We start from the raw sequence: 16722 nt of genomic DNA on the forward strand, positions 1-16722 counted from the left end.
CCATACTCATTGGAATGAGATAGGGCCTGATATTATAAGGGAGGTGCAAGGATTCTTCGCGGGAGAGCCATTGCCCGAGGGGATAAACAGCACACACATACGGCTCATTCCGAAGATCTCCCAACCGCAGAAAGTCTCGGACTACCGACCGATAGCCCTGTGTAATGTTTATTACAAGATCTTCTCTAAGATCTTAACTAGGAGGCTTCAACCACTGATGGATAAACTGATCTCGGAGAACCAATCCGCCTTCGTACCAGGAAGGGCCATAGGAGACAACGTCCTCATCACGCATGAGGTCCTCCACTCCCTCAAAACCTCCAAAGCGGAGCAGCGGTGTGCGATGGCGGTAAAGACGGACATGAGCAAGGCATATGACCGGCTCGAATGGGAGTTTATCTCGCTTGTATTGGCTCGGCTGGGATTCCACCGAGATTGGATTAGATGCATAATGCAATGTATCACATCTGTTACATACTCCTTCCTCATTAACGGCTTGCCTAGAGGGAAGGTAGTACCGAGTAGAGGTCTCCGCCAAGGTGACCCTCTTTCTCCCTACATATTCATCATGTGTAGCGAAGTCCTCTCGGGATTATGCAACAGAGCGCAAGAAGAAGGCTCTCTCCAGGGTCTGCAAGTTGCTCGGGGCAGCCCTCGCCTGTCTCACATCTTCTTTGCGGACGATACAATGTTCTTCCTCCAAGCTGATAAGGAGAATTGTGCATCTCTAAAAATCATCTTGAGTGACTACGAGCAAGCTTCGGGACAGTGCATCAGCAAGGAAAAATCAGCCATCACCTTCTCCAAGAAAGCCCCGGCGAGCCTAAAGATTATGGTCAAAGCTCAACTGCAAATTGAAAAAGAGGGAGGAGCTGGAAAATATTTGGGACTACCCGAGCTGTTCGGACGTCGTAAAAAAGATCTCTTCTCCTCGGTCGTTGACAGGATAAAGCAAAAAGCACGGAGCTGGAAAAACCGATACCTCTCAGCGGCGGGAAAGCTGGTAATGCTTCAGAGTGTGCTCTCTGCAATCCCTTCTTATCCGATGTCCAGCTTCATGATGCCGGTTTCCCTATGTAAAAGAATTCAATCCGCGGTGACACGGTACTGGTGGGATCACAATGAAAATGAGAGGAAGATGGAGTGGGTGTCTTGGGAAAGTATGGCAAAGCCAAAAGCGGCAGGTGGTTTAGGCCTCCGAGACTTCCAAGAGTTCAATGTTGCTCTGCTGGCCAAGATTGGGTGGAGATTATACCAGAAGCCAGATTGCTTGCTAGGGAAGGTTCTCTCTGGGAAGTATGGCCCGGGGATCGATATTCTGAACGCTACTCCTTCATCTACAATGTCGCATGGGTGGAGAAGCGTGCTATTGGGCAGGGACCTTTTACTACAGAATCTGGGGTGGCTGGTTGGAAATGGGGAGTCGATAAACCTCTGGGATGACCCCTGGCTGAGCCTGACCAGTCAAGAGAGACCCATGGGACCTCCGAATGAGGCGCACGTGAAGCTTTCGGTCGCTGACCTTATAGACCATACAACAAAGGACTGGGATGTTGCTAAAATTCAACTACTACTCCCAGCCTATGAAAACAGTATCATGAGCATCAAACCAAGCCTTACCGGGACTCCGGATAAGCTCATCTGGTTAGGCACAAAATCTGGAGAGTATACAACAAAATCTAGGTACTATACTGCAGTTAACAAAGAGGATAACATGGCGGGCGTGGCCATTGCAGGTGGATTCAAGTGGAAGAATAGCGTTTGGAATCTTCCATGCGCGCCAAAGGTCAAGCTCTTCTCTTGGAAATTACTTAGAGGAGCAATCCCTGTGGGCGAAAGACTCGTTGAGAGACAGGTACCGATAGACCCTCTCTGTAAACGCTGCAGCTGTTCAGAATCTATTGTTCATCTCCTATTCCACTGTCGTTTTGCTCAAAGAGTATGGCACCTTGCCCCTCTTGCTACGACCCTGGATGTCAGCGGAACTATAGATTTGATGTCTAGCTGGGACAGCCTTTGCGCTCTCAAGTGCCTTCCCCCTGCAGGTATCACTACTGGATCGCTTGTTCCGTGGATCTTGTGGTCACTTTGGAAAGCTCGGAATAACTTTGTGTTTGAAGGCCACTCAGCCTCTCATGAGGAAACCTTATCGACCGCCATAAGACTTGCAAGAGAATGGGGCGTGGAAGTTAAGAAAGACGATAATCTCGGCTCGAGACAGACTCCTTTGGAAATAGTTCCACCTTGCCCGGGATCGCTGGTGGTAAGAACTGATGCCGCGTGGTCTTCAGAGGCTAACGAGGCGGGTTTGGGATGGGTCATCTTCTCAAATGCGGGAAACTCCTCTTTCAAGAAACCAGTGAATCGTGTAGCTACACCACTGATGGCGGAAGGGCTTGCTCTCAGAGAAGCAGTTCAAACATGTGTGACCTTGGGCGTGAAAGCGGTGACCTTCCAGTCAGACTCGTCGCAACTGATAAAAGCAGTGACAGGAGGGGTAACGACAATCGAACTCTACAGTGTGGTCGCGGACATACACTTTTTTGTTTCAGTCTTTGATTCGGTATCTTTCTCTTGGATCCCTCGAGAAAGAAATGTAATCGCAGATGCTTTAGCAAAGGCTGCTTTGATTGTGGCTGGTACTTTGGTGGTTGAGGATGCTTTCATAGCTCCCAACTAACTCTCTTAATTAATCAATTTGTGTTTAAAAAAAAAAAAAATGCTTTAATCATTAGGTTAAATCTACGAAGTCTACTAAGGAAAAGAAAAACAAGAACGAGCTAAAAGAAGATAAGTTATTCACTTCTAGGGCATTGGAAAATTTGGAACGTTGAGCTTGATAATTTTCTATCACAAATATGTTGAATCTTCTTCAAAATGTTGAAACTTTTGTGAAGAAATCAAGCATGATGTTCAAGAAGCAATCTTTCTAAACATTGAGGAAACTATTTTAATTTGAGGTAATTATCTTTGTAAAATATGATTTACCAAAACAAAGGAAAACTATTTCTTTCGTCCATTAGCTTATTAAGTTTTACGAACATAAGAAATTGTACAATTAACTACTGAAATCGGAAATGGTCTTTATATAAATTTTCGTTTCTTTTTGTAAGTTTGGAAATGATCTAGCCTAAAAAGAAGTTTTCCTTTGACTTTGAAAGATGAGTGGATTAGATTGCTCCAAGTGCTACAGAAAAAAGAAAGTGAAAAAAGAGCCAAAAGCTTATAGATCGTTTTTATGGGGACAGAACTTAGGTTCACCCCCTAGGGTGAACCTTTAAATTCACCCCATCATTTATGACCAATCAAATTAACACATAGATTACTAATTAAAAAATATTAAATTAAATAAAAAATAGCTACAAAAAATAAAAACGCTAATTTTAACGACGCTAACGCTTTCATCTAAGCGCTAAACCCTAAATCTAAAATTCTAAACCCCATACCCTAAATTCTAAACTTAAATCCAAACCCCTAAACCCAAACCCTATACCTTAAACCCTAATCCTAGACCCTAAATCCAAATTATATACCCTGAATCCAAAAACTAGACTATAAACCTAAACTCTATACCATAAACCCAAGTTCTAGACCCTAAACCCAAACCGTAAATCTTAAAACCAAATTATATATCCTAAACCCAAAACATTAACTATAAGTCCAAACGGTAAATCCTAAACCCAAACCGTAAATCCTAAACCCAAAATCTATACCCTAAACTCAAATCCTAGACCTAAAACCCAAAACTCAAACCCCAAACTTAGATACTATAGGGTTTGGGTTAAGGTTTACGGTTTGGGTTTAGAGTCTAAGACTTGGGTTTAGGGTATAGGGTTTAGGTTTATAGTCTATTTTTTGGGTTTAAGGTATATAATTTGGGTTTAGGGTCTAGGATTAGGGTTTAGGATCTAGGATTAGAGTTTAAGGTTTACAGTTTGGGTTTAGGGTGTAGGACTTGGGTTTAGGGTATAGAGTTTAGGTTTATAGTCTAGTTTTTGGGTTTAGGGTATATAATTTGGGTTTAACGTCTAGGATTAGGGTTTAGGGTATAGGGTTTGGGTTTAGGGATTTGGATTTGTGTTTAGAATTTTGGGTATAGGGTTTAGAATTTAAGATTTAGGATTTAGGGTTTAGCCGGAAGCGTTAGCGTCGTTAAAATTAGCGTTTTTATTTTTTGTTTAATTTAGTGTTTTTTAATTAATAATCTATGTGTCACTTTGATTGATCATAAATGATGGGGTGAATTTAAAGGTTCACCGTAGGGGGTAAATTCACCCCATCATTTATGACCAATCAATCCTTTTTATGGTACCCATTTCAATTGATTAGTTTCCTATTAATCTTTCCTCCATTTGGTGGGTATTCAATGACTGAAGAAGTTATCAAAGGTCGCAGCCCATTTACTTGAACTTTCATTTTCACTGTAAGTTAGAGATATCAGACTCCCTAGAGATACCTATATATGTCTTCACCAATACTATGTTGGTAGCCTCAGGCTAGAGATGAAAAGGAATGCCTTGGACTTTAATACAGAAGAGAATTAAGGAAGGCAACATCGTAGAGATGGTGGGGTTCCATCTTTGTATTATCACCATCCATTCGGCCGAATTGTAGCCTATTCTCAATAACCAAAAAGAGGTCAGACTCCAGAATGAACTGGAGTTGGAACAAACCTTGTCCTAAAGTTGGTCTCTCTTTAGTTTCACACCAGAGCTACTATTTCTTAATCTTCTTTGAGTAGTTCCCCTTAAGCTATGCATAAAGTCTTGTCATATTCTACGACAACTCTTTCATGGTTTGCCGTTTCCTTACCATTTACACCAAAAAAAAACCTTGTCCCAAAATATCATAGCCAACATGTTTAACATGATCTGTTTTTCAGTTCTTTGTGAAGAAGGGAATGAGAAACCTAACTCATTGAGCTGATGGGCTAGTTACTCTTTCTATTAGGGTAAGCCATTGCTTGTTTAGCAGATCCGAGTTATCCGAGTCATGCACCCATACCCAAACAGCTGTTGGAGCTGAGTACTTAACATATTCTGCTGCTTTGCCATTTCTGCTTCTGAGAAACGGGAAACCGTTAAAGAGTTGTGGTAGAATATGATAAGACTTTATGCATAGCTTACGGGGAACAGCTCAAATAAGTTTAAGAAATAGTAGCTCTGGCGTGAAACTAAAGAGAGAACAACAATACTCCTTAGAAACCAGTGTCAGAGATCATAGAACGAGTGGTGACATGATGAGGGGCAACACAAAAAGCTCGGCAGGTTGAAGATATCATCCTGTTAACGAGTCACTGATCATTGTCGGGGGTGGAGCCCGATTGAAGCTGATCTCAAGCGGTATTAAATCTGAAAAGCTACTATTTTGTTTTTCAAAAATTGGTTAGATATATTAAAAAGAGACAAAACAATGCATAATATGATGGTGCCTTTTCATATTTTAAAGAAATATTTATATTTCATTTATTTCTTATTATTATATGTTAAAATTACATGAATAATTTTTATCACATTATAGTACGTATCATATATTTTTATAATTATTTCAGTTAGAAATATTTTACTAACACTTTATACCAAGTTTAGTTAGATTTCATTACACATTGTTATATTTTATTTTAAGTATTTATTTTGATATTTTGAAAATAGTATTTATTGGATAAGTATTGTAAAAGATAATAAGATTTTCAGTGCTCTAAAGAATTCTATTGGATAAGTATGCAACATATTTTAGTAAACATATCCAGACATTGAAAGATAAGAATCTAGATATTTGATATAAAATCTAGAGATTATGATAATATTCACCAAAATATTTTTTATTTATTTTTGGAGCCTATAAATAGCTCATTCCTCTTATATTTGTAACATGCACAAAAAGTTGAACAGGTGAAACAAAAACAAATTCAAAGAAACAAAGAGTGGTCTGTTGTAAGTTCTCAAAATTTCATTTAGGGTTGTTTATTTCTTTCGGCTAGTACTATAAACACTATTGTTGATTTATCTACAACTTCAATATTTCTACACTCTCTCATGCCCTTGTTTCATTATTCTCAGCAGTAAATCACCTATTTGCTCCCATTTTGCTTCCTGTTAAAGAACTTTGTTTATGGTCATTTCATAACTTGTCTCCCAAAAAATTCAAACTAAACAATATCCGAACCTTCAACGCTGAAATAGTTGACTGCTCAAATTCTTTCAAACATCGTTTTCCTCCTTTGCATAATTTGTATTTTAAAAGAACATGATGTTTTAAAGAATCTGGACAGTTAATTATTTCTTCTTTGACAGTACTGCCTTTGTTTAGTTTGATTCACCAACACCACCACTAAAGAAAGTGATTTTTCTAATGTTATAAATTATAACATCTGATGTTCTATATAAACTGTGAGAAAATCACTAAACTTGTGATGAAAACAAGCTGTATGCCCACATCTTGAAAATTCTCTAGAAATCGAGTTAGAGCGGTATGGGAGATATTCACAAATCAAATGCAAAGGCGAGAAAAGCTCAATATGATCCTAAGCTCAATATGATCCTATGTGTGTGATCTTTTGATTTAATTATGGCCAAATTTTTTTGTGTGTTCTGTATGAAATGTTATGCTTATACTTGATAACTATAGACCTTTAATAGAGAGAAAAAAAATTGAAAGAAAAGATCTTGCATCTACTTTACTTATAACTTATAGATTACTTTTACATTGCATATAATAAAAGGACAATTTTTCAGATCATTTGTGGGTCTTTTTTTAATCTGAATTTGAGACATGTGAGTTGAAGACACGAATTCGATAGTGGTTTATTTGAAAAAGTTCATTCATCGATCATAAGGTGACTTCAGAGAAAAAGAAAAAGAAAAAACTTGTAGAAGGTGATGAATTCGACAAGAAAGTTAGAGCAGAGGAAACTCTAGTTCTTGTACCGAATTGTGTGTGAATGTCAATGTCTTTCCTCATCCTTTGCTTTCTCTTTTAAAAATTGACTTGTTACCTTTTCGCTCCAAATCGGTATGCTTCTTTGACCGACTTTAATTCAATTGGGCCAAAATATGTTTACATGATGGGTCTTATCTAAGTGATATAATTGATTTCCAAAAGTGTTAGCCTTTGATCAATATTTGTTTTCCATATACACTGAAAACGTGGAGGGAGGGGACAAGATTGGCTCCAAGTGCTACAAAGTAGAGAAGTTACGTGGTACTACGTAAAATCAAATACAAAACAGTTATTCTGATTCGTGATTGAATATAGTTATTTCTTCTTCATAATCATAAATGTATGTATACGTTTCGGTTTGTGTTACTAACTATCACAAATCATGATGGATGATTTTGTGCAAATAATGATATGGTAAGTATAGAGAGAGGCCACACTGATGTTGGTCAAAGAATCGAAAACACCCGATCAAATTGTGTGATTTATGAAAAAAAGAAACAAATAATAATTTTCAAGGAAAATGGTAAACTAGATGCTTTAATCATTAGGTTCAATCTACGAAGTCTACTAATGAAAAGAAAAACAAGAACAAGCTAAAAGAAGATAATTTATTCACTTCTAGGGCATTGGAATTTAGAACGATGAGCCTGATAATTTTCTATCAGAAATTTGTTGAATCTTCTTAAAAATGTTGAAACTTTTGTGAAGAAATCAAGCATGAGGTTCAAGAAGTAACTCTATCTAAACATTGAGGAAACTATCTTAATTTGAGGTAATTATCTTCTTGAAATATGATCTACCGAAACAAAGGAAAACTATTATTTTGTCCATTAGCTTATTAAGTTATACGAACATAAGAAATTGGACAATTAACTACTGAAATCGGAAACGGTCTTTATATAAATTTTCTATTCTGTTTGTTAGTTTGGAAATGATCAAGCCTTAAATAAATATAAGTTTTCCTTGGACTTTGAAAGATGAGTGGAGTAGATTGCTCCAAGTGCTACAGAAAAGGGAAAGTGAAAGAAGAGCCAAAAGCTTATAGATCGTTTTTATGGTACCCATTTCAATTGATTAGTTTCCCATTAATCTTTCCTCCATTTGGTGGGTATTCGATGACTGAAGACGTTATCAAAGGTCGCAGCACATTTACTTGAACTTTCATTTTCACTGTAAGTTAGATATATCAGACTCCCTAGAGATACCTATATATGTCTTCACCAATACTATGTTGGGAGCCTCAGTCTAGAGATGAACAGGAATGCATTGGACTTTAATCCACAAGAGAATTAAGAAAGGGAACATCGTAGAGATGGTGGGGTTCCATCTTTGTATTATCACCATCCATTCTGCCAAATTGTAGTCCATTCTCAATAACCAAAAAGAGGTCAGACTCAAGAATGAACTGGAGTTGGAACAAACCTTGTCCCAAAGTTGTTCTCTCTTTAGTTTCACACCAGAGCTACTATTTCTTAATCTTCTTTGAGCAGTTCCCCTTAAGCTATGCATAAACTCTTATCATTATTCTACCACAACTCTTTCATGGTTTGCCGTTTTCTTAACATTTACACCAAAAAAAAAACCTTGTCCTAAAATATCATAGCCAACATGTTTAACATGATCTGTTTTTCAGTTCTTTGTGAAGAAGGGAATGAGTAACCAAAGTTATCTGAGTAAGCTGTTGCTTGTTTAGCAGATCCGAGTTATCTGAGTCATGTGCCCTTACCCACACAGCTGTTGGAGTTGAGTACTTAACAAATTCTGCTGCTTTGCCATTTATGCTGCTGAGAAATGGCAAACCATGAAAGAATTGTGGTAGAGATGATAAGACTTTATGCATAGCTTATGGGGAACAGCTCAAAGAAGTTTAATAAATAGTAGCTCTGGCGTGAAACTAAAGAGAGAACAACAAAACTCTCGTTAGAACCATTGTCAGAGATCATAGAACGAGTGGTGAGATGATGAGGGGCAACACAAAAAGGTCGGCAGGTTGAAGATATCATCCCGTTAACGAGTCACCGATCATGGTCGGGGGTGGAGCCCGATTGAGGCTGATCTCAAGCAGTATTAAATCTGAAAAGCTACTGTTTTTTTTTTCAAAAACTGGTTAGATATATTAAAAAGAGACGAAACAATCTGGTTGAAGTCAATCTTGGAAACTGGGTCAGGGCGGAAAAAAAAAAGAATACATGATTTGAGTAGATAACACATTTCCATTTTGGTACATCTTAAATCGTGCGATTAAATAAAAACCAATACGATAACTATCTATCATATACCTAATCCTAAAGGATACATGTTTGAACGCTAAAAAGATCCCATTATCCCTTGTTTTTTGCTGTCCGAAAAGTTTTTATCATTTATAATTTGAAGAAGTAAACAATGCATAATTCGATGGTGCCTTTTCATATTTTTTAAAAACCATTTATATTTCATTTATTTCTTATTATTATATGTTAAAATCACATGAATATTTTTTTATATCACATTATAGTATGTATCATAAATTTTTATAATTATTTCAGTTAGAAATATTTTACTAACACTTTATAGCCAGTTTAGTTAGATTTCATTGCATATTGTTATATTATATTTTAAGTATTTATTTTAATATCTTAAAAATAGTATTTATTGGATAAGTATTTTAAAAAATAATAAGATTTTCAGTGCTCTAGAGAATTCTATTGGATAAGTATGCAATATATTTTAGTAAACATATCCAGACATTGGAAGATAAGAATCTAGATATTTGGTATAAAATCTAGAGATTATGATAATATTCACAAAAATATTTTTGTATCTATTTTTGGAGCCTATGAATAGCTCATTCCTCTTATATTTGTAACATGCACAAAAAGTTGAACAAGTGAAACAAAAACAGTTTCAAAGAAACAAAGAATGGTCCGTTCTAAGTTCTCAAAATCTCATTTAGAGTGGTTTATTTCTTTCGGCTAGTACTATATACACTATTGTTGATTTATCTACAACCTCAATATTTCTACACTCTCTCATGCCCTTGTTTCATTATTCTCAGCAGTAAATCACCTCTTTGCTCTCATTTTGCTTCCTGTTAAAGAACATTGTTTATGGTCATTTCATAACTTGTCTCCCAGAAAATCCAAACTAAACAATAGCCGAACCTTCAACGCTGAAATAGTTGACTTCTCAAGTTCTTTCAAACATCGTTTTCCTCCTTTGCATAATCTAATCTATTAAAATAGGAGTACAAAAATAAAATAACCCTCAGTTTGTTGAGATGAAGATCAAGAAGTGAAGAGATTAAGCTGTCAGACTTGAGAATTAAGCTGCCAGACTTGAGAATTAAGCTGCCAGACTGTATAAGGTTTTATAAGGTTTTATAAGGGTTTTATAAGCTCGATTTTATTGAAGAGAAGAAGAAGAGAGGAAAAGATATTTTATTATATTGTGTACTGAGGACACTTGTCTTTAAATACTTGTACCCAGATCCACAATTAGATTAAGGAAACTATTCTCTCCTTCTTTCTCTTACATCTTCAGATCTATTTTCTCTCTCTCTATGTTCTTCATGTTTTTCATTCTCCATAAATAAACTCTCAATAATTCTCTCATTCTAACAATTCTCTCATTATTACATGGTATCAGAGCCAGGTTACTTTAAAACCTGAGTTCATTCCGCAAATTTGTGTTCTTGAAGATTCTGGGTTCGTGAGTGTTCTTGAAGATTGGATATTCTGTGTTATTAGTGTGTTGAGGTTCTCTTCTTGTAGATGGAAACAAACGACACCATGGTGAAGCTATATACACCGGTTACTCCTGATAAGTGGAGTTGTGGAGGTGAAGTGATTACGAAGCAGATGGATGAAGGCAAGTGGATTCAAGAGAATCAAGGAACACTTGGGATCATCCAAAGGTCGCTCTCAAGTTCAATCCTGGAAGCTGATACTCATGAAGGGACGGCTAAGGAGTTGTTGGAGAGTATCGAAGCTGTGTATAAGGACAGATCCCATATGGGCAAGGTTTTTGTGGTCAAGCGGGCCATTGAGGAGCTGAAGCAAGATGGAGAAGAGCTCAGTAAGCATCTTGAACGGTTTAAGAGCTTATGGGCAGAGTTAAAGGCGCTCAGACCGAGTACCTTGGATAAAATTGTACTGAAGAGAAGGCTAGAGCAAGATGAAGTCTTGAGTCTCCTGCTGAGTTTAGATAAGTCCTATGATAAACTGGCCAGGAAGATACTCACAGAAGAAACTCTACCTGATGTAGAGAGTGTGTGTGGTATGTTGAAGCAGAAGCAAGCAACAACTCAGCCAGAGGAGAGGAGACAGATTACTGAACTACAACAAGTAATCAGTGGCAAGAGCTTGTATTCAGCATACATAGGAGATATAAAAGATGGGGATGAATTAAAAAATAGACACGAGAAGGGTAGAGCTTATGAGGTGATTACCAGAAGAGAGTGGGATGCATTTGTAGCTGAAGCAAAAGCACTCATTGCATCTAAGAAGCAAGGAATTCAGCCAGTAAGGTCTAAACCTATTATTGTGGATTCTGGAGCCAGTCATCACATGATCAGTGATAGGAGCCTGATGGATGAAGTGAGAGCAGCTACTGGGGATGTTCAGATAGCAAATGGAGATAAAATTCCTATAGAAGGGATAGGAAACTTGAAGCTATTTGACAGAGAATCAACAGCCTTGTACCTGCCTCAGTTTACTTCCAATTTGATATCTGTGAAGAGAGCTACTGTTGACTTGCAATGTCAAGTAGTATTCAGGCCAGAGGAGGTTGAGTTTCAAGATCTCATTACTGGTCAAGTGATTGGAAAGGGGAGCAGCACCAACAACCTATACCAGCTACAATCAACTAAGCTCTCTAAACCCTCTATCTCTATATGCATGAGTAGTACTGCTGATGATTGTGATAGCATTACTTGGCATGCTAGATTAGGACATCCTCACCCTCGCGCCCTTGAGCTCATGATGCCTAATCTATCAGTTAATCACCTGGAATGTGAAGCATGCATACTACGGAAGCATTGCAAAACTGTTTTTCCCACATCTGAAACTGTCTATGAGAAATGCTTTGACTTAATACACTCTGATGTGTGGACATCTCCATGTATATCTAGGGATAAGCATAAGTATTTTGTGACTTTCATAGATGAAAAATCTAAGTATACATGGGTCACATTGCTTCCTTCCAAGGATAGAGTGTTAGAGGCATTTATAAACTTCCAAGCTTATGTCACTAATCAGTATAATGCTACTGTGAAGGTACTAAGGTCAGACAATGGAGGTGAATACACTAGCCATGCATTCAAGAATCATCTGATGAAGCATGGGATAGTTCATCAAACCAGCTGTCCCTACACTCCACAACAGAATGGTGTGGCTGAGAGGAAGAACAGACACCTGATGGAAGTAGCAAGATCAATGATGTTTCATTCCAATGTCCCCAAGAGATTTTGGAGTGATGCAGTTGTCTCAGCGTGTTATCTCATCAACAGGACGCCAACGAAAGTTCTGAGGGATCTATCTCCGTTTGAGGTGCTGAACAAGTCTAGGCCGCAGATTCAACATTTGAGAGTGTTTGGGTGTACCTGCTATGTATTGGTTCCAGGAGAACTGAGGAAGAAGCTTGATGCAAAGAGCACTAAGGCTATGTTTATTGGATACTCTATCACTCAGAAAGGGTATAAGTGCTATGATCCAACAACAGGGAGGGTGTTGGTGTCTAGAGATGTTAAATTCATTGAAGGGAAAGGGTATTATGAAGAAAAGATATGAGATGATTTGAAGGATCTTCCACAAATGCCATCAGATAAGGCAACAAATCTGAGGATGGTATTGGAGAATTTTGGGATTAGCATGACCCAGGATCAGGGAACAAGAAGAGAACCACCAAGAAGCACAAGTACTCATGAGGAGGAAAGTGAAAGGATCTCCCCTCTTGATCATGAGGGGGGAAGTGAAGCTGAATCAGGAGTGCAACAACAACAGCAGAGTGATTCAGGAAGTCATGATCAAGGAGAGACACAAGGAGAAGAGAGTCCAAGATCAGATGGAGATGCGCAGGCTGATAGAGAGAGTCCAAGATCGGATGCGCAGACTGATAGAGATGAGCATGCAGCTATGCAAAATCCAGTCGAGTCAGTTGGGATTCAGGAACCAGAAACAGAGGTTCAATCACTGAGGAGAAGTACCAGGTTGAAGAAAGATCCATCAAATTGGGTGAACACAAGGATGCGCTACAATGCGGAGGCTGTAGCACATCCGACTCAAGCAGTATGTTCGTTTGCAACATATCCAGAGGAGCATGTGGTCTTCATGTGTAATCTGGATGAGAATGAGATCCCAAGGTCTTATGAAGAAGCCATGAAACATAAGGTCTGGAGAAACTCAGTGGGTGATGAAAGGGATGCAATGATCAGAAATGACACTTGGTATGAGAGTGAATTACCAAGAGGGAAGAAGGCTGTGTCTAGCAGATGGATCTTCACAATCAAGTACCGGGCAGATGGAACTATTGAGAGACGCAAAACTAGGCTGGTGGCAAGAGGGTTTACACAGACTTATGGGGAAGACTACATTGATACTTTTGCACCAGTGGCTAAGCTTCACACAATTCGAATTGTGTTATCCATTGCAACAAACTTGGAGTGGGATCTGTGGCAAATGGATGTGAAGAATACTTTCCTGCAAGGTGAACTGGAAGATGAAGTATACATGCATCTACCTCCTGGTCTTGAGCATCTAGTAAAGCCAGAGAATGTCTTGAGATTGAAGAAGGCAATATATGGGCTGAAACAGTCACCTAGAGCTTGGTACAGGAAGCTGAGTACAACTCTCAATGGGAGAGGATTTAGGAAGTCTGAACTGGATCACACTCTCTTCACCTTGACAGGACCTTCAGGGATCATTGTGATTCTAGTGTATGTGGATGATTTGATTATCACAGGAAGTGATAAGGCAGGGATCCAGGCTACTAAGGAGTTTCTCAAATCAGTGTTTGACATCAAGGATTTGGGAGAGATGAAGTATTTTCTGGGTATTGAGATATGCAGATCTAAGGAGGGCTTGTTCATGTCTCAAAGGAAGTATACTGTGGATCTATTGAAGGGCGCTGGTAAGCTTGGAGGAAAGACAGCTAGGACACCACTTGAGGATGGGTATAAGGTTTTACTTGAGGGGGAGATTGAAAACAATCAACCATTTGAAGATGCTAAGCTGTATAGGAAGATGGTTGGGAAGCTGATCTACTTGACAATCACCAGGCCAGACATATGTTTCGCTGTGAATCAAGTTAGCCAGCATATGCAAGCTCCAAAGATGCACCATTGGATTATGGTAGACAGGATCTTGAGGTATTTGAATGGCTCTAGCGGCCAAGGAGTCTGGATGGGATGCAATAGAAGTACAGAGGTGGTTGGTTATTGTGATGCTGACTGGGCTGGAGATAGAGTTGATAGGAGATCAACTACTGGGTATTATACCTTCATTGGAGGGAACTTGGTTACATGGAAGAGTAAGAAGCAGAAGGTTGTCTCTTGTTCTAGTGCTGAGGCTAAATATAGAGCCATGTTGAAGTTGACAAATGAGCTAGTGTGGATCAAAGGGATATTGAAGCATTTGAGTATTGAGCAGACCACTCCCATGACAATGCATTGTGATAATCAGGCTGCTATCCACATCGCTTCTAATTCTGTGTTTCATGAGAGAACAAAGCACATAGAAGTTGATTGTCACAAGGTGAGGCAGATGATTGTCCTAGGAGTAATACTGCCATGCTACACAAGGAGTGAGGATCAACTGGCTGATGTGTTTACTAAGGCAGCGAGGCAGAAGACAATAGAGTCCATACTATCAAGGCTTGGACTCATTGATCTTACTTCCAGGAGCTGATCCCCTTAACCATGGAGTCTCCACTCTTTTTCCCTCATCAAGGTTTTATCCCAATGGGTTTTCCTTGTTGAGGTTTTTAATGAGGGAGATCTTCATGGTTTCTCAAGCTAGACAAGTTCACTTAGTCTAGCTTGAGGGGGAGTGTTGAGATAAAGATCAAGAAGTGAAGAGATTAAGCTGCCAGACTTGAGAATTAAGCTGACAGACTTGAGAATTAAGCTGCCAGACTTTATAAGGTTTTATAAGGCTTTATAAGGGTTTTATAAGCTCGATTTTATTGAAGAGAAGAAGAAGAGAGGAAAAGATATTTTATTATATTGTGTACTGAGGTCACTTGTCTTTAAATACTTGTACTCAGATCCACAATTAGATTAAGGAAACTATTCTCTTCTTCTTTCTCTTACATCTTCAGATCTACTTTCTCTCTCTCTATGTTCTTCATGTTTTTCATTCTCCATAAATAAACTCTCAATAATTCTCTCATTCTAACAATTCTCTCATTATTACACAGTTTTCCTGAATAATTACATACCTATGCCACTATTTTTAAACTCTGTCGTTTTATGTTCATACCATATCAATTATTTTGCTTTTTATCAAACCATATTTGACGTTTCATAGCCCACAACTTTCGGCGGTGTGGTTTGGAATAAAATCAAAAGTTTTGGGCTTATTATACATCATGACCCAGATCATAATGACAACTTATAGTATTCAAAATCATATTGGGCTTAATGGTTGGTTGATTTACATCATAGCAACAAATCAAATAAACTTAGTGGTTAACAACTAAATGGGCCAATTATTAAGAAACGTGCAACAAATCAAATAAACTTAGTGTTTATATTTAGGCCCATAATCATAATCGTATATTTAGAAAACTGTTTTTTTTTTACAAAGGGCCTTATATTTAGAAACTGTTCTCTCTCTTTTTTTTTAACATTCTTCTTATTTTTGAATGTTGTTTTTTTTTTAACTTGATTTCATTATTTTATTGGTCTTTCTAAATAATTTATTTGTTTTTAAAATCTCAATACAAAATTTAAATTTTATATTCGACTTCTAAGCAAAATATTTATAGTATAATTTAATAAAACCACAAGTATACTTAAATCTCTAATACTTTTTTTTACCAAATAAACTAAATAAAAGCACAATAAAAGAAAACCACAATCTCATAGTTTTATACATTAAGGGTCTAAATGGTGATCATTATAAGAACATTAGGAATGAGAACGAAAAAAATGCAGAGGAATAAAATTATAGGAATGAAAAGGAAAATTATTCCTTACAAATTTGTTCTAAATTTCTCTAGAATAAAAAGAATGAAAAAGAATGAAGAAGAATGAAAAGGAATGAAGAAGAATGAAAAAGAATGCATTATTCTCTTTCATTCATTGGTCACCAGTTGAACCCTAAGGCTAATAACATTGCCAAGACGAACCAATGTCAAACATTAAAACATATGAAACTATAACATAATGAGTATAAAAACATATGATTACGAAGAACAAACACCCGCGCGGGTCAAAACTAGTTTGTATTTTAAAAGAACATGATGTTTTAAAGAATCTGGACAGTTAATTATTTCTTCTTTGACGGTACTGCCTTTGTTTAGTTTGATTCAGCAACACCACCACTAAAGAAAGTGTTTTTCTAATGTTATAAATTATAATATCTGATGTTCTATATAGACTGTGAGAAAATCACTAAACTTGTGACGAAAACAAGCTGTATGCCCAGAGGATGAGCCAAAACTCTTGAAAATTTTCTAGAAATCTAATTAGAGCGGTAAGAGAGATATTCACAAATCAAATGCAAAGGCGAGAAAAGCTCAATATGATCCTATGCGAACATAAGAAACTGGACTATTAACTACTGAAATCGGAAATGGCCTTTGTAG

Source organism: Brassica napus, chromosome C6 (genome assembly GCF_020379485.1).
Source record: "Brassica napus cultivar Da-Ae chromosome C6, Da-Ae, whole genome shotgun sequence".
NCBI lineage: Eukaryota > Viridiplantae > Streptophyta > Magnoliopsida > Brassicales > Brassicaceae > Brassica > Brassica napus.